General features: G+C 40.9%; 1 pseudogene; it reads left to right on the forward strand.

The window, feature by feature from the left end:
- Nucleotides 1–22,121, forward strand: part of LOC126471246 (heat shock 70 kDa protein 14-like) — a 235,253-nt pseudogene that overhangs the window by 142,783 nt on the left and 70,349 nt on the right.

Here is a 22,121-nt window from a genome sequence, read left to right on the forward strand (position 1 = left end):
ACTGTCTAGTGTTGTAAGAGTTGTAACTTGTGTGTGTGTGTACACAACTTGAGTAGGCAATACAGCTTACTCAGACATCACTGATCACTGTCCACCCTACCTTAGACATTATTTTTCCTTCTTTTCTTTATCTTTGTCTGAAAACATGGTTGACTGGATTTCCATTATTCACTAATTGCTAGTGTAAGCATAAAAACTACAGACAGAAGCTACAGACATTATTAAGAAAAGATACTAAGAGCACTGACCTTCAGGCACTTATATATGTCGTCTGATAGGTGTTTTCAGAAATCTGTAGCAGTATATTTACTCATATTATTATGATTCTTTGTTTGTCAGTTATGTATTAATACTGACTGTTTCATGTTTTTCTTATAATACAACTAGTTTATAAACTGACAGTAGGATCTTAACTACTTAATGATCCATTTGGGCATCATAGGAGATATTCCTCAGAGTATAAATTGTATCATTCGACACTCCATTCTTAATACTATACCCGCATTGTTAGATTGTGAGTAGTAATTACTTAAAATGATTCTGTTGTTCAACACACTAGCTGGAAAAAATTGCAACATATCTCTGTTGTAATTAATCCAGAGACTGACAAAGGTGTTATGCACAATCCAGTAACAACAGTGTGACCACTGCCTATGTTTGGAATCAGCATGAATAACCACTCACAAACAGCAGGTGGCAGCGCCAGCGGGGGAGGGTATATAAAGTGTGTTGGGGAACATGGAAAACATTGCAGTCATTATAATGTGGAAACAGAGCGGTTTATCTGACTTCCAGAAGGACATGATCATTGACTTTCAGGCCAAGGGTGGAAGAATTTCCAAAACAGCTAAGTTATGAAACTGTTTGTGTGCCACTGTGTTTAAAGTATACCGTGCATGGTAAAATAGGTGCTATACAAAATCAGCACAACGGTAGCTATAATGCACTACGGGCCAGAGATGACGGGGTGAACAACAGCTGTGTAGATATGTATGGGTGAGCATCAGACTGCCCAGATAAACCCATGGCTACCAAAAATGTCTCCTCAATGACCGTTCAGCAAACATTGCTGTGTATGGTTCTCTGCAGCAGGTGCCTGGTTTGTGCACTCTTGCTAACTGGTGTTCATCGGCAACAAAGACTGGAATTAGCTCGCCAGCACTGCAGCTGGGTGTCCACTGAGTGGTGACAGGTTGCCTTTTCAGATGAATCACGTTTTATGCTCCATTGGACAGCTGGCCATTGGTGTGCACAGTGTGAATCATCTGAAAGCAAAGGGGTCCAGGCTGGAGGAGGGAGCTTTGTGGTCTGGGGAATATATTCAAGGCATTACCCGAGTTATTTTGTCATTCTGAAAGGCACAGATGATTGATATAAGTATGCATCTAGCCTTGGTTACCATGTTCACTCATACATGCAGTTCGTTTTTAAGAGCACCAGGATGAATTTACTGTACCCCCCTGGCCACCAGACCCTCTGGATTTAAACCCGGTTGATAATCTGTGGGACCACCTCGATCGAGCTGTTCTCGCGGTGGATTCTCAAGAGAAACCTGTCAAATTCTGGCCATGGCACTGGAGTCTGCATGGCTCCATATCCGTGTCGTTACCCTCCAGAACTTCACTATCACTATTCCTGCATGTCTCGCAGTGGTCTATGCAGCAAAAGGTGGTTATTCAGGCTTTCGACTGATGGTCACATTAATGTGACTGGACAGTGTATATGTAACATGTCAAAATTACAATCTTACTTTGGTTGCTATCTTTGCGAGCAATCTGTACAGAATTGGATCCTGACAAGGCAGCCAATTTGAAGAAGTTTTGGGCTTTAAAATTTTATACACATTTTTTGTGCAGGATAAAAAGACATAGCCACCAAAGAGTGGCTACAGATTTTATCAGGTAGTGCAATGGTTAAATACATCCATCCTGTATTATCACAGATATACTTCTATCTTCTAAATGCTGACTTCCTTTGATGTAGTGCTTTGACATGTTTTGCTTGTAGAAGCTGTCAAGTGGGAATATGATTGCTGAAATAGAGAGAATGATTTGGTCTCGGTGACTTTTCACTCATTTTTTCACACTGTCCTATTACACAAAATGATTAAACTATTAGAGTTTTCCTTTTGAACATGTAACTAATAAGTACTCTCACAGTGGAATCAATACTTTGCAGTAACAAAACTCTTTGGCCCATTCACAAAATGTTCCTGCCCCTAAAAAAAATGAATTACAAATTTTTGATGCAGGTACCGAACTAATCTATGGGTAGCTTTTCTGATTCTGTAACTTTCGAGGAATTTGGTGGTAGAACAAAGCAATTTACAGGAATACTTATGTTGTGAATGCAAGATCCTGCTTTTAATGGGGTCGCATGTCAATTTAACAAGTTTTCCAGTGCTGCATCATATTTGTACTGTGAGTTTTTTAAGTGTTTCAAATTATTTGATGGAAAAGAATAAGCTGTAGGCATTGATTCTACTGATGACCAGCCAGCTAGCTGTCAATCAACAATAAATATAGTGTTTGTATACAAATATGAAGCTTGTGGTTTGGTAGTAATGTAAAGCATTTCTCTATTTTTTGTTATTTGTTTCAGGCTTTGCTTCCACATGTGTACCTCCAGATACAGATCTGCGCACAGTCCTGTGTGTCCCCTTAAATTTTTCGAAGTGTAGTCGTCGGGCAATGGCACATGCAGCGGAAGATGCAGGATTCGATGTTCTGCAAGTAATTAGTGAACCTATAGCAGCCTTGCTTGCTCAAGGCTATGGTGTTGAGTCCCCAGATGAGAGAGGGTGAGTGCTGTAATGCAGTATGTTATTCTTGGTGTTCGTGATAAGTTATGAAACAGTCTGCATGATCTTTAGCTACTAAATGAGGTGTTCAACATTGTTAACATATATTTTAGGGCGAATATGCTGCTCATTATTGAAATTGTTGTTTCCACTATTGACTAGCCTACATAAGATTGGAGGAATGCATGTTTTCCCCTTAGACTTTACTCTGAGGGCTTTGGCCCCAAAACACTGCATAGCATGTGCACATAGGCTGATGTTTTCATCAATAGAGCTGATAAACATTCCACAGTGATACGTTTCAGTGCTGTGTTTTGTGGGTTACATTTCTCCAAATAAATTATTAATTTCTTATTAACAGATGAATCTTTTATGTTAAGATGTCAGTGGTTCAGTTTGTTGAGGAAATCTGCATAAATAGCAGTAAAATATTATTTTATAGTGAAGTGTATATGAGAAAGACATGTTTACTGTTGTTACATGAGCCCACATCAGTTGCTTTATCTTTTGACCCTGAGGTCAATGATCCTGCATGATCTAGACTACGGTCAGATTGCCCATTATTAGGTTTCCAATTTAACGCAGATGATGATGGATCTCCTCGGGGAAATAACAATCAGATCATAAAGGAAGTCCTTTGGATATCCCATATGTTTACTGTGGGAAGGTCTCGTCTGAGATATAGAAGCTGCTCTGCAGCCATCTGTTTAGTGCAATGGTTACAGCTGGTTGTAAGTAATGCTTGTCATCATCTTAGTTCCTTTTGGTGGTGAACAGGGTTACTGTCACTCGTCCAATGGAATCACAGTTCACAATTTGTTCTTTCATGCCCAGTATTGACTGGAATCCTTGGTTTGGAGCCAGGTGGATTTAAACTAGAGGCTCCATTGATTTTTTGGTGATCTTGGGTGCAGATTCCTTGACTTAATCTGTATTGGATGTAGAATTTTAAAGTGCCTCACTGAATTGGTTAGGCATGCAGTACCCGCAGAAAGGATTTCCTTCAATAGCGCAATATGTTTAGTTTGCAGTATAGTTTGCATCCTTTTTTTTTTTTTTTTTTTAGATAAATTACTTTGTAAGCCTGTGTACCTTTAGATGTTGAACACCAAAGAGCCATGATCACTTCACATGTATTTCATATTGAGGAGATCAAATAGCCATATAAGTCAACTGAGAAAATGAAAACTGAATATTAGGTAACTGGACAAGTATTCAAGGCAAGATCACTGAATTACTGTGACTTGCTTAAACAGCATTGCTTGTGTAGCAAGTGGAACAGAAAATTGGGTAAAACTAGAAACAAAATCTTAAACTCTGACTGGAATATATATGTGACAAGTCTCTTTTTGTGTAATGAGATAAATGCAGTCAACAATAGATAATTTGGGTAAAGTTAAGCCTTAAAGGTGGGCCAAAATTTCTTACTAAAACTATCTATTGGTGACACACTACATCAGTTGAGATGGCATGGAATGCTACGGAAGATTTGTGGAAAAATATTTCTGATAAATTACCTGATCATGTTTTAGCCATAGGAGAGGTTCCTGTTAGCCAGCCATGCATGACACGGATGGCAGGGATGGCGGTTCAAGTGAAATTGTACTAAATATCTTATCTGAAAATTATCTTGGACAGCCAACTAAGTAGAATACATATGATGTAAGTATACAATTTATGCTGTCAATAAAAAAATGTGAACTTTTCAATTCAGTGAAAATAAATGGATGAATCAACAAACACAGAGCTACAGCAGCATCATTGATCAGTGGTGTTGAATGAAAAGTTGTGCATGATGTGTCAATAAAATGACAACAAACTATCTGAGCAACTATTTACATCTGGGAAGGAGAATATTGATTAATGGGAGAAATTCACAAGCCTTGTCAGAAACATGCTGGTTGAGTTTGTGTGATGGGATGTAATGAGATGTGGGGAAGGACCCACCAAGGTTCAATGACAATATTACTCATTTAGCCCCTGAGGGCTCACAACTCTCGTGTCAGTACCTACCAGCTTGGCTACCATGGGGCCCCATGCTTTGCAGCATTACTTCGTTTCTGTCCTGCAAGCTTATACTTCCACTGTCCCTTTCTCCCTCTGCCTCTCCATTGTATGGTTTTCTTGATGCAGACCCAGCTCAGACCTCGTTTGTGACTGGGATTAGAGTTTCCGCTTTTTTTTGTTTTCTACAACTTTTCATTAAGTAAAGACATAGTCCCCGTTGTTAGGTTTGACCTGCCATCAGTTTTCAGTTTCTCCAGAAATGTTTACCATGCAGGGAAGGTCACCCAATGCAGTGTAAGCTCCAGCATGGTGGCCATCCTGTCATGGTGGTCATCAAATAGCTGCACAGTGGTAGCCCCCTGGCCACGTGGGTATTGTATTGTTGGTATCTGAGCTGAAAACTTCCCATGTATGCCAAGGTTTATGTGCATGTGCCCATTGTGACTGGGACACGGGGACTCCGAGCAACGGATTACTGGTCACGTAGACATCTTCTGCGGCTGGGTGGCGCACATGGCAAGAGCCCCCATTCGAAGTGGGTGGCACCATGGCGGATGAGCCGCAAATGAATCGGATGAAGTTATCTTCCGCCGGTAGCTGTATGATCCCAGCAGTCTCTATGGAAGGAAAGTACTATTTAAGTGCAGAGAGATATGACCATAAAATGTTTCCTTCCATAGGGCTAAGCAGCAAGCAGAGAAATATCCCCCCCCCTGTCACCCCAATAATTAGTTTGCTCAAGGATTGATGGGGATTCCTTCTTGGCCACAGAACCCTTCTTCTTTGTGGAGATCATAGAAGTCAAGCTTGGGGAAGTGGCAGCCATTTCTAAAATGAAAAGTGGGTCAATTTTGATCAAAACAGTATCCTCTGCCCAATCACGGGTGCTACTAGCTCTTAACAAGGTGGGTGACATACCGGTGACTGTCACTCCCCATAATAGTCTAAATATGGTTCAGGGACCTGCTCTTACAATCTGATGCTGAGCTATGCACCAACTTGGAGTGCCAGGGTGCACACTTTGTTAGTCATGTACATTGGGGACCAAAGGACAACAGTGTCGCTACCAGTGCCTTCATGTTGGCCTTTGATGGTGATTCATTACCTGAAAAGGTCAGGGTGACATTATACCGAAGTGATGTGAAAGAGAGCGTCACTCCCATGGACGCCTGCCCAGATGGACTCTCAGCCGTGTTGACTGGGATGCTTTTGCCTCTTTTGTTGCCCTTGGCTCCCCACTGCATGGAGATATTGATGAGGCAGTCCAGAATACAACTACAACCATTATTTGAGCAGCTGATTTTGGCGATTCCCTGTTCCTTCTGTGCACCCCGACAGAAGACAATACCTGGATGGTCATCAGAAATTGCAGAGGCCATTAGAGATCATAGGCGAGCTCTCCAGCACCATAAGTGGCACCCATCGATGGAGCACGTTATTGCCTTTCAGTGGCTCCATGCCTGGGTCTGCCATCCAATAAAACGATGGAAACAAGAATGCAAGGAACAGTACGCTTCAACCATCAGACCGTGAACCTTCCCTTCATAGGTTTGAGCCAAGGTCAGATGTATCTACAGATACCAGACACCTGCAGGTGTACCTGGTGGTGTTCTGTTGAATGGTGCCATCTACACTAACACAGATGCCACATTTTTCTCTGTATTATGCTAGAGCCTCTGAGTCTGAGAACTGTCAACCCTTTTTTGTGTCCTAAAAAAGTGGGTAGAGCAAAAGCAGTTATCTTTTACTGCACACCACCTGGATCCGTATAATGCTCCATTCAGTGAATGGGGATTTGTCAGTGTCCTAGCCCACTGCCCCAGGATCGGACCACATCCTCAACCAGATGATCAAGCACCTATCTGTGGATTGTCAGTGTCATATCCTTGCCATCTTTAACTGCATCCTGGAGTGAGGGCGACTTCCCATTGCAACAGCGACAAATCATCATCATCCCAGTACTGAAACAGGGCAAGCACCCTCTAGAGATGAATTGGCTCCTTGAGTCTCGAGGTCTTCTGCCTCCATCCCAGGGCGGTTTTTGCCGAGGTGACTCTATACTGAAAATCTGGATTGCCTGGAGTCTGCCATCCAAACAGCTTTTGTCCAATATCAACACCTTATAGCCATCTTCTTCGACCTGAAAAAGGCTTAAGACCCCACATCCTAGCTACTGTACACATCTTCTTATCCCACCATACTTTGCAGGTTCAACTTGCTGCTTCCCACAGTACCACCCCCCACCCCCCTCCCCTCCTCCCCCAATCCGACGAGAGAATGGGGTACCACAGGGCTCTGTTAGTATGGATGTCGCTGAACATCGACTGCAAGGTGCCATAGGAAAGGCGCAGTCATGGGACCTCACCCATGGCTTTCACTTTACAGTGTCAAAACTCATGTTATGCACTTCTGTCAACATTGTAGTGTTCACCCACAACCAGAACTTTACCTCAACAGCCAACTACTCAATGTGGTAGGAACATTTTGGTTTTTTGGACTGGTCTTAGATCCTAAGTTGACGTGGATTCCCCATCTATGCTAGATTGATCGAAAGTGTTAGCTGCACCTTAATAGTCTTCACTGCCTGAGTAACACCAGCTGGGATGCAGATCGTACTACCTTTCCACAGCTTTACAAAGCCCTGATACAATCCCGTCGAAACACCGGAATCCATCCCCTGCAACAGCAGTCCAGATCAAGGATTACAATCGCAATCCACATCCTGTCTCTCCTCTCTGAACTCCAGTTGTTTCCTCTATCACCTCTCCTCCAGGCCCATTCACTACACATTCGTGGTGCATCCCTCGGCCACAGCGTTGTCTTGACCTATCACCAGATCTGAAAGACTCGGTTCCTTCTGAGGCCATCTGCCACCAATTTTTAGCCATTCTTGTCATATCTTGGGGTTCAGAAGTAGTCTGTACTGATGACTTAATGGGTGCTGGTCATGTGGGCTTTGGTTATACTCGCATGTGACACTGAACTGTGCTCCCTGCCAAATGGTTGTAATGTTTTCACTGCGGAGTTCGTAGCCATCTCTCGTGCTCTTGAACATATTAGTTTCTGCATCGGTGGATCCTCTCTCATCTTCAGAAACTCCTTGTGCAGTTTGCATCTCTTGACCAATGTTACCTTCACCGTCCCTTGGTAATTGCTATCCAGGGTTCCCTGTATGTCTGGACCCCAGGCCACATCAGGATCCCGGGAAATGAACTTGCTGGTAGCCTGGCCAAACTGGCTACCTGTAAACTGATTTGTGATGTTGGTATTCCAGTAATGAACCTCTGATCGGTATTATGCCATGAAGGTTAGGGAATCAGGAATGGCTCACTCTGACTTTGCCAAACAAAATAGGGTGATGAAGGAGACTATAAATCTGTGGAGGTCCTTCATGTGGGCCTCTCTCAAAGACTTGATCGTCCTTTTGCTGGCTGCGTATTGACCATACTTGGTTAACTCTTGGTCATCTCTTCTGTCGCAAAGACCCACCTCTCTGTCATTGTGGTTCCCATTTGCTGGTGGTCCACATTTTGCTGGACTGTCCGAAGTTAGCCACCATGCAGTGGTCTCTTAATCTCCCTCACGCGCTGTCTCTGGTGTTAGGAGACAGTGCCTCAGTGGCTGACTTAGTTTTACGTTTTATTCTTGAAGGGAGCTTTCACCGCTCTCTTCAAGGTAGGTCCACTTACCCATATTGGCCCATTGATGGGTTGGCAGAACACTCTTTGCCTCCTCTGCCAAGTCTGTGCTGTGGCTATCTGGGCATTGTGGTGCAGCCTGGTCCTCACCTTACCTGCTCTTTTACTCCCCCCCCCCCCCCCCCCCCCCTCCATGGTGTGTTAGACTTGTTTGTCTTTTGTCTCTCTGTACTTCTCCCGTCGTGTCCATGTTGCTAGTCTTTCCTAGGTGATTTCTGAGTGGGCTAAATCTGGTAAGGGGGGGGGGGGGGGGGGACTGGGATGTATGTTCCCTCATTGCATTGCACTGTGCTTTCGGAGGCTTCTGGCTGCTCCCTAGAGGGAACACCTTTCTTGTGCTCTCTCTCTTTCTTTCTTTCTTTCTTCTTCTTGTCCATTATCTCACCTTCATAGACCTTATGGTTTTCCTCCCCTGGGTTTTGTGTGGTAGGCTATCTGATCTACAGGCATGTAGACCTGTCTGTCTGAGGAAAAAGGGACTGATGACCTAGTAGTTTGATCCCTTTAATCATCCAGTCAACCAACCAACTCCTCTTAAGAATGTTATATTCTGAAATATAAACTGCTGATTGAATAGGTCATCATCATGAGTCAGAAATTGTGAATCTAGCATACCTAAAATACATAAAACCATGTCAGTATTATGAAAGGGATAGAGTGCTACTCTCCATGTAGCAGAAATGTTGAATTGCAGATAGGCATAATTAAAAGACTGTCAAACAAGTAAGTTTTCACACACACACACACACACACACACACACACACACACACACACACACACACACACACACACACACACACACACAGACAGACAGAGAGAGAGAGAGAGAGAGAGAGAGAGAGAGAGAGAGAGAGAGAGAGAGAGAGAGAGAGAGAGTCAGTCACACACAGTCTCTGGTTGTCGAGACCAGATTGCAACTCAAAATCTCTGCTATATGGTGATTGGCAATCTATCTTTTTCATAATACTGACATTATTCCATCCTGGATTTTCCATTGTTAGATGTTATAATGTCATCATTAATTAAATAAGAATGGTGGTGTTTTTATTGTAGTCATAATTAAGAACAGATTATTTAGAATAGTAATCCACCAGTCACAAGCTGTGAACAGTTGTTACAAACTACTTGCAAAAAGAGGAAAAAGAAATAATTTCTGTTGGCACTCCCGTCCCGCATACAAACTGTAACTTCAACAACACACTAAAGTCATACACGCCCATGTCAGAACCTTTGAACACCAAGATGAAAAAGGAATTAAATGTGACTGCACGTTAAGCCCAATCAACGGAAGGAAAGGCAGGCAAAACAAGGACTTACTCTTGGAGAAAGGTACACGAAATATGTCATAGAGACTATGAAGACCATGAATTAAATATTAAATGTCGTTCGCTATATTGCTAAAATGGATAAAAAGTAAAACACAATCAACATCCAATGTGCCGTTTGCTAAAACGACCGATAACTCAGACAGCAAACATACAGTAGAACGTAAGTGGTTAAAAGAGAGACATTTGGTCAGGAAACAGCTAATGGTCAAAGGTTGATGACAGTTAGCACAAAGTGATGGTGGGTCACCACTTGACAAATGACGATGGCTAAAAAGACAGTACCCAGTACGTAACCTAGCTAAAATCAGCTCCTTGCGGCGAAAGGGCTGAGAGAGGAGATCGGCCAAGCTTCTGGGAGATGTTTCATTCCCTGGAGTTTGTTCCCATGAATGGAAGACCAATTTTAATGTCAAAGTGACACCACCTTCTGATAAAAGACAACATGGAGATCATCGGAAGGAATGGAAGAACTAGCTGGATGATGTAGGAGGACTGCAGACTTGGCAACAGTGTCAGCAGCCTTGGCAACAGTGTCAGCAGCTTTGTTTCCTGTCAGACCATCCATCAAGACAGAGCAAGTGGAAGCTTTCTTTGACCTGTTGCACTAAGGGATAGACAGTGTACAGCATACAGAGGCTCTGAAAATCACTGAGAGAATCCGAGCAGATGACGAAATTGAAAAGCCTGTGTCGCTGGATGTACCGTGTGGCCTGATACAGAGCAAAGAGCTCTGCTGTTAATACTGAGCAGTGTTCTGGAAGCAGATATCGAAAATGGTCGGTGGCAATGATCAGGCATACCAGACACCATGGTCATTCAGAGAGCCAACAGTGTACACAAAGGTAGTATCACTAAGTTCCGTGCAAAGGTTGAGAAACTTACACCGATAGATCGAATCTAGAGAAGTTTCCTAAGGAAGCGAATCAAGTTCAAGGTGAACATGGGCCACCACAGAAAGTCAGGGTGGTGAAGGGTACACATCCTTCGGGAAAGTGGCAGATAGCATGAAGTGAGGCTGCTGGAGCAGTAACCAAAAGTGAACTCCAGGAGGTAACGGAGAAGAGGGACACACCTACTGGCGGTCAAATGAGCCGTTGAAGGAGGCGACATAAGATGAGTGGCCAGGTATGGCAGACAAATGGCATGTGTATCTGCTGAGGAGAACATCATGTCGTTATGACCGCAGTAGTGAGGCAGCTTCTGCATAGAGACTTTCAACTGGGCTGGTGTAAAAGGTGCCAGTGGCCACATGGATTCAATGGTGGTAGATTGTATTTAGACAGTGTAAGATGGATGGATGTGCAGATGCATAAACGGAGCATCCATAGTTTACTTTCAAAAGGCCAAGGGATCTGTACAAACAGAGGAGGGTGGTCCAGACCACTCCCCAGGAAGTACCACTGAGGACCCGTAGAACACTGACGGACAGGGTACAGCGGCAGCCAGGTAAGACATGTGGGAGGACCAAGAAAGTTTCTATCAATCATGAGCTGCAGGAATTTCGTAGTTTCAACAAACGGTAGAGCAACAGGCCCAAGACCGGGTGATCAAAAAGTCAGTATAAATTTGAGAACTGAATAAATCACGGAATAATGTAGATAGAGAGGTACAAATTGACACACATACTTGGAATGACATGGGGTTTTATTAGAACAAAAAAAAAATCCAAAAGTTCAAAAAATGTCAGACAGATGGCGCTTCATCTGATCAGAATAGCAATAATTAGCATAACAAAGTAAGACAAATCATAGATGATGTTCTTTACAGGAAATGCTCAATATGTCCACCATCATTCCTCAACAATAGCTGTAGTCGAGGAATAATGTGAACAGCACTACAAAGCATGTCCGGAGTTGTGGTGGGGCATTGGCGTCGGATGTGGTCTTACAGCATCCCTAGAGATGTCGGTCGATCACGATACACTTGCGACTTCAGGTAACCCCAAAGCCAATAATCGCATGGACTGAGGTCTGGGGACCTGGGAGGCCAAGCATGACGAAAGTGGCAGCTGAGCAAACGATCACCATCAAAAGATGCGCACAAGAGATTTTTCACGCATCTAGCAAAATGGGGTTTTTTTTTTTTTCTTCGGTTATAATAAAACCCCATGTCATTCCAAGCATGTGTGTCAATTTTTACCTCTCTCTCCACATTATTTCATGGTTTATTAAGTTTTCAAATTTATACTGACTTTTTGATCACCCGGTATAAAGAAGGTGGAAGAAACCCATTGTGCAGCCAGAAATTCATACAAATGGTTTTGTCAGTGGAAAAGCGAAAGCCATTGTTGATGCTGCATGAGTAAAGACAATGAGACAATGCTGAAGACGTCGCTCAAGGAGACAAGTCCATGGGGAACTGCAATAGGTGGCAAAATCGTCAACAAAAAGGGACCCGGAAATACCCAGCGGGAGACAGGCCATAATAGGGTCAATGGCAATAGCAAGGACAATGAATGTCAGGATGGACCCCTGAGGCATCCAATTTTCATGGATAAAAGTGTCCTACAAGTCACATTCCACACGTGCTTTGAGAAGTCTGTCTTTTAAAAATTCCTGAAGGAAACGTGGCAGGCAGACTGGAAAGCCCCACATGTAAAGAGTACAGAGGGTACCGGTCCTCCAGCTGGTGCCGAAGGATTTCTCCAGATCAAAAAGCACATCCACAGTCAGTTATTGTTGCAGAAAACTGTTCATGACATGGGTTGCCAAAGTGGTGAGATGGTCAACTTCAGAATGGCACGCCTGAAATCCACACTGTGCAGTCGTTAGTAATTTGCGAGACTTGAGGCACCATACCACCCGGGCATTAATCATATGTTCTAAACCTTGCAAACATAGCTAGTGAGGGAAATGGGGTGGTAGCTAGAAGGAAGGTCTTTGTCCTTACTGGGCTGAGGAATGGGTATGATGAAGGCTTCATACCAGCGTCTGGGGAGCATGCCATCTACCCAGATGTGGTTGTATGTATTAAGCAGAAAATGTTAGCCCGCAAGAGAAAGGTGCTGCAACATCTGAATGCGAACATCATCCGGCTGTGGGGTGAAAGATAGGGATACAGTGAGAGTGATCAGCTCCCACATAGGAAAGGCTGCATTGTAGCATTTAAAATTCTAAGAGGGGAAGGGTATTACCCAAGCCTCCTCCATTTGTTTCCAATGGAGGAAGGTAGGGCGGTAATGGGTGGAGCTTGAAATATTTGCAAAATAGTGGCCCTAGGTGGTGGATATAGCAATGGGTTCCACAATGACATCATCTGCTCTGATCAGACCAGAAATTGGTGAATTGACCTTGGGCCCAGAGAGTCGTTGGAATTTAGCCCACACAATGGAAGACAGAGCGGAACTGTTAAAAGAATTAGTAAATGAAATCCAGCTAGCTCCTTTGGCATCCCAAAGAGGGTGATGACACTGCGCACGCGACTGTTCACATCAAATGCAGTTCTCCAGTGTTAAAAACGCTGAGAGTGTGTCTCTGCACATGAATTGTCACGGTACGCGTCAGTCCACCAAGGACTGTGACATGATGTGGTAAAGTGGAAGTGTGAGGAATGGAACAGTCTGCAGCGGTAAGGATAACGTTTGTAAGGTCATCACAACTGGGGAAATGTCGTTTGTCAAAGGTCACCAGGGAGGAGTAAAGCCTCCAGTCTGCCTTTGAAAGCTGCCAATTAATTTAGTAAGTAGATGAGGGAGGAGTCGGCAGATAGGATGTGGTGAAATGGTTGCTCAAGTATGTCTAAAAGGGAACACACCACTCGAGACGACGGGCAAGCTGGGCAGTGCAGAATGAGAGGTCCAAATGGGAATAAGAGTGTGTCGAGTCTGAAAGGAACGTTGGTGCTCCAGTGTTCAGGCAGAAGAGGTTGAGTTGATCGAGAAGGTCAGCCGAGAGGGCACTTTACGGACAGGTTCACAAAGAGCTGCAAAGGGGGTGATGCGCATCAAAGTCACTGAGCAGCAAAAAGATTTGGGACTTTCCCAACGAGCTAGAGGAAGTCTGCCCTGCTGAAACCGAATGACAGGGATTTAGGCGGTAAAAAGAGAAAAGGTGAAGCGAGGAAGGAGAATGCGGACTGCAACAGCTTGCAGCCGGATGTTGAGTGAGAGGGTTTGACTACGAATGTCATCACGAATAAGCAGCACGACTCCACCACGAGATGGATTGCCGTCCTTGGCCATATGTTCCTTTTTTCATAAACATTTTCTTCTCCGGAGAACAAAAAAAAAAAAAAAAAATTACTGATAGAAAGAAAATTGGCTTGATATTGTCTACATTGTCTCCATAAGTTATAAAGTGATTGAGTCCCCTGTTCAGCATGTCTTTGAGACAGAGTACCTCTAACATAATTTGTACAGGTCATTTCCAGCCTAATTGATACTTTTTATTTACAGACGAGTCTTTCCACTATTTTAATAACTGATTAAATGTTCATGCTTTTGTTGGGTAGCTGCAGAAAAGAAGGCTGTCTCAAAACACGAACCATGATGAGATGTAATATGATGAGCAGCCACCTACTACTGTCAAACTTCTTTCATTACTTGCATTATAGTTTTAATTTTGTTTAGAGGTCTACTTACTGTGTTGATGCAATGAATTGTTTTATCCTGTATTTTTGTAGAGCTCTTGCCAGATATGCTCTGCAGTATTAGATTTAAATGCCTATGTTGCAATAGGACCCATATCTCTAAATCTGTTGTTTGCTGTTGTGGAATGTGAGTCTGTTTCAGTGTTGGGGCCACTCCTGTTCCTTGTTTATATAAATGATATGCCGTCTAGTATTATGGGTAACTCTAAAATATTTCTGTTTGCTGATGACGCTAGCTTGGTAGTAAAGTATGTTGTGTCCAACATTGACCTAAGTTCATGGCTTGTAGAAAATAAATTAACTCCAAATCACAGTAAGACTCAGTTTTTACAGTTTCTAACACACAATTCAACAAAACCTGACATTTTAATTTCACAGAGTGGGCATATTTAGTGAAACTGAACAGTTAAAATTTCTAGGTGCTCAGATAGATAGTAAACTGTCGTGGGAAGCCCACATTTAGGATCTTGTTCAAAGACTTAATGCTGCCATTTTTACTATTGGAACAATATCTGAAGTGAGCGATCATTCGACACAAAAATTAGTCTACTTTGCTTATTTTCATTCGCTTGTATCATATGGTGGTATATTTTGGGGTAAGTTCTTGTTGTATTGTAGAGTGCATTTACTTAAATTTATGGATTGACTTTTTTTGGGTTCATATACATTTTATTTTTATCTATTATTACTTTTATGTTGTAATTTCATGTACTGACATGTTCCATGACCTGGGAGATTTTCTCCTCAGTTTGGTCCTATGGAACTTGACATGTAAATAAAATAAATAAAATTAATTTGAATTTTGATTTTTGTGCATCATTATCTGACAGGCCATTACTAAATTTGATCACAATGTGCTTCTCAATTTGAAGACAAGCTATTGAAAACAATACGTATGATCCTGCGACTATTTCCCCACGCTGTAGTTGCAAAGTGTGACATCTTTATCAGATTGGAAGTTTATTAATGTTATTTTTGCTGTAAATTAGTCAAAAATATAATATTGAAATCTTTACCAAATTAATTTGATGTGTATCTTATAAACTGAGATTGACAAAGTCCTAAGTCTGGAAAGTAAAGTCATCTCACCGAACTGAGAGGTGAAGTGAAAACTATACTTAAAAATAACCCATCTTTAATCCAGTTTCTAAAAATATGGATTGTACCTAGTAAGATGTCCTAGGTCTTTGAGGCATGTGGTTTACAATATATCACGTGAGTTTGGAGTGAATTATTACAACAGTGTAATCACATTATTAATGAACAGTGCAAGAAACACTCCAAAATGTATAACTAAGACGTTGTGAGAAACCATTCATTGCAAAGCATGGTGTTACCAACACACACAAATTATTATTTGACAACACTGAAATCCTGGCACACACCTTGTGTTACTGGGATTCATTTATCAAGAAAGCAGTGGAGATCCACAAGTGTCCTAAATTTTTTAATGGAGTTGATGGCGTCACCTGAATCCCAACATGGTGGAAAGATCTAGAAAACAATATAAACCCCATACTAATGTGAGTGGCTGATCTGTTTCCTTATCATTGTTGTGGTATTATTGGTAAAGCGAGCATAAGCATGAGCATGAGCAGTACTAAAGAAAGCACGAGAGCTTTAAATCTGACAGATATGTGTTGACTAGAGTTTGTTTACATCTTACAGTTTGTCATACCAAGGTATTAAGGAGACATTTTGGGAACTTGCTTACCTGTTTTACCTGTTTTGGTGAATTTCAGTAGTTGTTTCTGTTCGAGTGAGTGTATGTTCAGTGAATTCTGGAAGTAGTCAAAGTTATAGGTTTTTAGTTATTCCAAGATAGATACCAGAGACTTTATGCTCATTTCATTAATAATGTATCAAGTTACATCTTCATTTTAATATTTGGTGGCTAAAATCTGCTTCATTTTAAATGATCAAGACTTTTTATTTTAAAAAAAAAAAAATTACACGGACATGATCAAATCTGGTAGAAGTAATATTACTGAATATATTGCTGTGTTAGTCTAGAACAAAATTAGGTAAGTAGAACCCAACAACATACAGATACTAACTTTATATAAATTAATCCATTGAGTAGGAGGAGTTGTCAAACAGAAATTATTTCAGTTGTTTTTAAAACTTTTATTATGTGCCTGCACCCTTAATTTGTAGGTGATGTTTTCAAATATTTTTACAGCTGAGTAAGTTAAGTTGTGAATAGTGGAGGCAATTTTTGTTCCAAGTGTTAGACTTACAAACAATACTACTATTTTTAAATTGTGCCTGATGCCTCACAACAAACTTCATAAGAGAGGTTGTTAGGATGCCTAAATTTTTAAACAATTGCCTTCATGAAGTTTGAGGATGACCACCAGATATCCTTACAGAATATTTCTGTATGATGAATACTTAGTGTCTGTGTGTAGAATTGCCTCAAAAAACTATTTCCAGTCACATCAATGAATGACAGTGTGCAAAGTAGGCTGGTTTTTTAATGCTATCATTAAAAAAAATCAGCAATTACATGTAGAGAAAATGTTGCTGAATTCAAGCATTTTAAGAAATCTGTAATATGTGATTTTCTATTCAAGTTTTGGTCTATATGTGCACCTAGGAATTTTGAACAATTGATTTTACATGCTTCCCATCTGCCAGTGCTCTATTATTGTTGCTGGTGATATATCTTGCCTTGTACAGATTTCAGTGAAGTGTATGTTTTCTAAGTAATATTCCAAGAATCAATATTTTTTAGCATTTCTTTTATTGATCAGTCTGTTGTCACACCTCTGAAGGTCTTGATTGTGATTGTTGCATTATCATCAAAGAACACCATTTCTGCTTTATTACTGTAAGGTGGAAGATCATTTATACATATCATGAACAGGAGTTTTCCCAGAATTGAACTCTATGGAATGCCTGTAATAATTTGTCCACACTCAGGGGGAGATTCATCATTAAAACTTCATGAGCTATCTAACATGGCCATTTTCTTCCTGTCAGTGCAGTATAAATTCAACCACATAAAGCATTGTACCTTGAAAACTGAACTTTTTAAGTTTATCCAAAACAATGTTGTGATTTACAAAATCAAATGTCATACATACATCACAAGAACGTCCTGGTAGGTATTGACCTGCCAGTCAGATATTTCAGTATGTGGTCAGTGAAATGGTAGATGCCATATTTAGTGGAGAGACTCATCTGGCATTCAAATTTTGACTGACAGTATATTTGTAGATAGGCATGACCATTCTTCAATACATTACCTTTTGCAGCAACTTTAGAAAATGAAGTTCATAGTGAAATTAGTCATTAGTTATTAACGTCTGTCCTATTACCTTTCTTAAAAAGTGTTCTAATATTGTTGGGCTTTGGCTGGTCTTGAAAGATACCTTGTGAAAGTGATGCATTAAAAATATGGATGTAAACATCAGCTGTAACTGAAGTATATGCTTTTAATATTTTGCTTGAAATACTATCATCCTTATGGGAAATTCTTACTCTTGAGAGTTAAAATCCTGGTATCTATTGAAGAAGTTGGAGTGATCTGAAATTTATGCTTGTGATACTGGTTATTGCATATGCTGCAATGCTTTTTCCTTTCTTGAATTTTATGTGATTGGCTGTTCGAGAACTGACAATAGTACTGATGATGTATAGGATAGGTGGGCAACCAGTTGCCTGCAGGCCGGATTCGGCCCATCATTGGTTTCAGTTTGACCTGCAGAAGAAATTTTTGGGGAGAGTGTGAGGCGCTCACATTGTACTCCATCCAAGACCTATTTTTGGATATTTCTGCTGATGCTCACCTTGCCTCGGGTTTGCAACTCGTGACACAGACCACTGTCAGTTTTGCTTACTCTGCACATGCATAATGCAATTATACCACCGCTGACTCCCCCCACATGTTACTTATTGCGTACTGCCTACATCTGTGTTACACATTGATGGATTGTAAACATTGGTAACAGGTGACAATGACATGAAAACTACTGACTACTCAGGAAATGTGCTGATTTAAATGGCAGCAGGGTGCCATTCATAGTGGTGTGTCACTCCCATAAACATTGTCACAGGTGCTACAGTTGTCACTTCCTGCACCTGAAGCACTACTATTGCATCACTTGAAAAGTGGTCTGTGAGCTTTAGTAATTATGTGAATTAGGCCCGCAGGTTACCCGTGCCTATCCTACAGCAATGTAGGAGTGTCTGGGGGTGGCACCTAGTAGCTCGAATTCGATTTCCTGTCTATATGGGCGAGAAAATTGAAAGCATGAGTTTCAACTTTTGATTTGTCACAGTTAAATAATTTTCATTTCAGGAAAACCTTGTGATCAGATGTGCTGTGCAGTTCTACACTGTTGCATAGTAAATAAGCTATATGCTTTTAAAATATCGGAACAGGCATGAAGCAGGATTGAAGACTTGCTTGCAAATAAGAGTCCACTATGTTGTTAGTAAAGGGATCCACAGATAGAAATAAAGTAGCATCCTGTGTACTGAATGGAAGTGCAGTAGGAATATTATTAGAACTGTGGGGGGGGTGGGGGGGGGGTGGGGGTGTTGCAAGTCGTTTCTGGATAACTCCCTTGGTAGAGCATTTACCCATAAAAGGCAAAGGTTCCTAGCAGTTCAGATCTTAATTTGGCACACAGTTTTCATCCACCAAGAAGTTTCAGTAGGATTACTGTTCACTTTATTGTGTTATGTTGTGCCAGATAATACTGACATTAGGAAATTGTTACAAATTCCAGAAAGACTTGTAATTTATCAGTACTTGGTGCAAAGACTGATTACTGACTGTCAGTATAAATAAATCTAATATTGTGCTTCTAGATAAATGAAAAGTATAATAATGTTTGAGTACCCAATCAGTGATCAGTCATAGAAATCAGGATGTAGAGTTCATGTGCTTAGTGATATAAGGTGGAATAGACACAAAAATCTGACTTTGGGGAAATCAGATGCCAGCCAGGCTTTTATTTGTTGAAAGGATTTGTAGGAAGTGCAATTTATTCACAAAGGAGCTCACCTATGAAACCTTCATTTGACCAATTCTTTGGCAATTTGGTGTCCTTACCAAGTTGGGTTAATGGATGAGATTCAAATAAGAGGTTTACAATTTACATTTGTTTAACCATACCAAGAACATCACAGAAGTGCTTAATAAATTGTTCCAATACAGGGTTGCCCTCAGGAAGTAGTACTTTTCATTTGGTTATTACAAAGTTTAGCTTATATTTAGACCAGTATAACTTATAGGTAACTGTTCTACACACATTACCATTATTGAAAAGCCAAACAAAAGTTTATTTCATAAAATGTACATCATTGGTGATACATTGCTAAAGAGGTTTGTGGAAGGTCCTTGTTGAATTCTCAACTATTTCTTGAAGAATTTTCTCTGTGTCTTTATGTATCATGGCTTTCAATTGATCAGTATTGTGGAGCCATGAAAAAAGCTTTTTTCTTAAGATGATCCCACAGAAAAAAATTTGCTGCCGAAAGATCAGGTGCTCTCACTAGCCATGGGATAACACTGAATCATAATAGTAATCGATGTGGAAAGTGGCACCTCAGTTTAGTAATTGAGTTAAAAGCCCCATCTTTCTCAAACCATATTGTGTTTAGATGAAAACTTCCCTGCACTGTGTGGACTGAAGAAATTATTGATAAAGGCCGCATACTGCTCAGAACTGACACGTACTGACTTCCCATTGTTGTTGTCTTCAAAAAAATATGGCCCAATGATTCGAGTGAACTGTCAAAAAGCACACCAGATGATGACATGTGAGCTATCCTGCAACTTTTCATGAATGAGCTACAGATTTGTGTCTAGAGTAATATTGAAAGATTGATTTATTGATAAACCTATTCATATGAAAGTTTGCTTCATCAAACATCACGAGATTCATCAGAAATACCTCTTACTGGTCAATTCTATCCAGTAACATTGCGTGGAAATTGTACCAACTCACTTTTATCTCCCCGCTGTAACTGTTGAGCCACTTGCATCTTATAAGGAGGAAACTTCAAATCCTATTTCACAATCCCCAGCAAAGACGTGTGAAGGATCTGTGATGGTCTGGAATGGTGACAGACTGATCACTGTGGGCTTTGTTGCAGAGCTGCATGAAATCATTGGATATTTACTGGCATTCAGATTGTCATTTCAGGTCCCTTATGTTTCACACTGGCTCCACAGTCTGTCTTACACCATTGTTTCATCTGTCTGGAACATGGAAAAGGCAGACTCTACCATGGAGCACAGACTGCTGCAATGCTCTGCACGTGACATAACTCCCCTATAGCCTCAGTATGCATATGCACTGGCCAGCGTTCCATACTGAACTGAATGGCATATGATGTGGACCTGATTAGATGCAGTAGATGGTGTGAATAATCTACACCTTTGCAGGGTGGCCAATTGAAGATATACTATTTCCTGTGGGCCAACCTTTATAAGTATTTTATAGAAAAAAGAAGTTAAACAAATTTTCTTTAAATATCTGAGCTAGCAGGGGGAAAAAGTGGCTAATATGGTGGTCTGACATTCAAGAGGTCAGTTTTTCAAATCCCCATATGGCCATCCAGAGTTCTATTTTCTGTGGCTTCCCTAAATCTCTTAAGACAAATCTCAGGATGGTTCCTTTGAAAAGGACACTGCTGATTGCTGATTTCCTCCCCCCCCCCCCCCCCCCCCCCAACCAATCCAAGCTTTTGTTCCTACTCTGCCCTTGAGAGGACATTAAATCGTAATTTTTGGTCCTTTTAAGTATCTTCACAGAGATTAAAAAATGTTACTTGCTCTTTTCATGTCAAAAATTGTGCAGTGGTTGTAGGTTGTGGCACTTGAATAGATGGCATATTTCTTGATTTTTGGAAACTACAATATATTAACAATTTTGCATGTAATGAATAGATGAGATCATGGAATGTGTTTCCAACAATTGTCTTTTCACTTTTTCTCCCTTACGGACATTTTAGCATATTGTACATTTGATGAGTTTATTGGAACATCATTTATTTTTTTCTGTGTGTTTGGTATATGTGATAGACTGTTTCTGTTTATACTGCACATGAGAATCTCAATAAACAATTTAAGCAGCACTTACAGACAGTCCCTTGCTTTGTAGTTTATCAATAAATACTTTCCTTAGAAAACAGAAGTGAAATTGTGTATCTATAGAAGATTATTATTATACACAATGTCTTACGATAGTCTGTAAATGAGGATGAATGGACTGCCTTGAAACATATTGTTGATAAATTCCTGAGTTCAGTTTCCAAATACTGGTATAAGAAGCAGTTTCAGGTAAAAGGGTATATGAAACTACTAGTGTATAAAACAAATTACAGATTGCTATTCATTGAGAGAATATTGAAAGTGTTGATTCGCCAATGGTGAGGCTGGATTTGAAATCCCAGTGCTGCCCATGTCCCATTCTAACCAGCTCTGATAAATGTTTGACAAATTTAGTAATTACTGCCATGTTACAGTATTTGAAGTGGTTGTGCAGTTTGCTTATACTGTAATACAGTGCTAAAATTTGGAGATGTTTTTCTATTGCTTTGTTGAAATTGTCGTGAAATGTACTGCTTACTCATCCAATACTGTTTAGGGGGAAAAAAATTGGAACACACCAGAAAGCAGGTATCTTACTGTGAATGGTCAGTCCAGTGGAACTATAGAAAGGAACTAAAAATTATCTGCA

The sequence above is a fragment of the Schistocerca serialis genome, chromosome 3 (assembly GCF_023864345.2).
Source record: "Schistocerca serialis cubense isolate TAMUIC-IGC-003099 chromosome 3, iqSchSeri2.2, whole genome shotgun sequence".
Classification (NCBI taxonomy): domain Eukaryota; kingdom Metazoa; phylum Arthropoda; class Insecta; order Orthoptera; family Acrididae; genus Schistocerca; species Schistocerca serialis.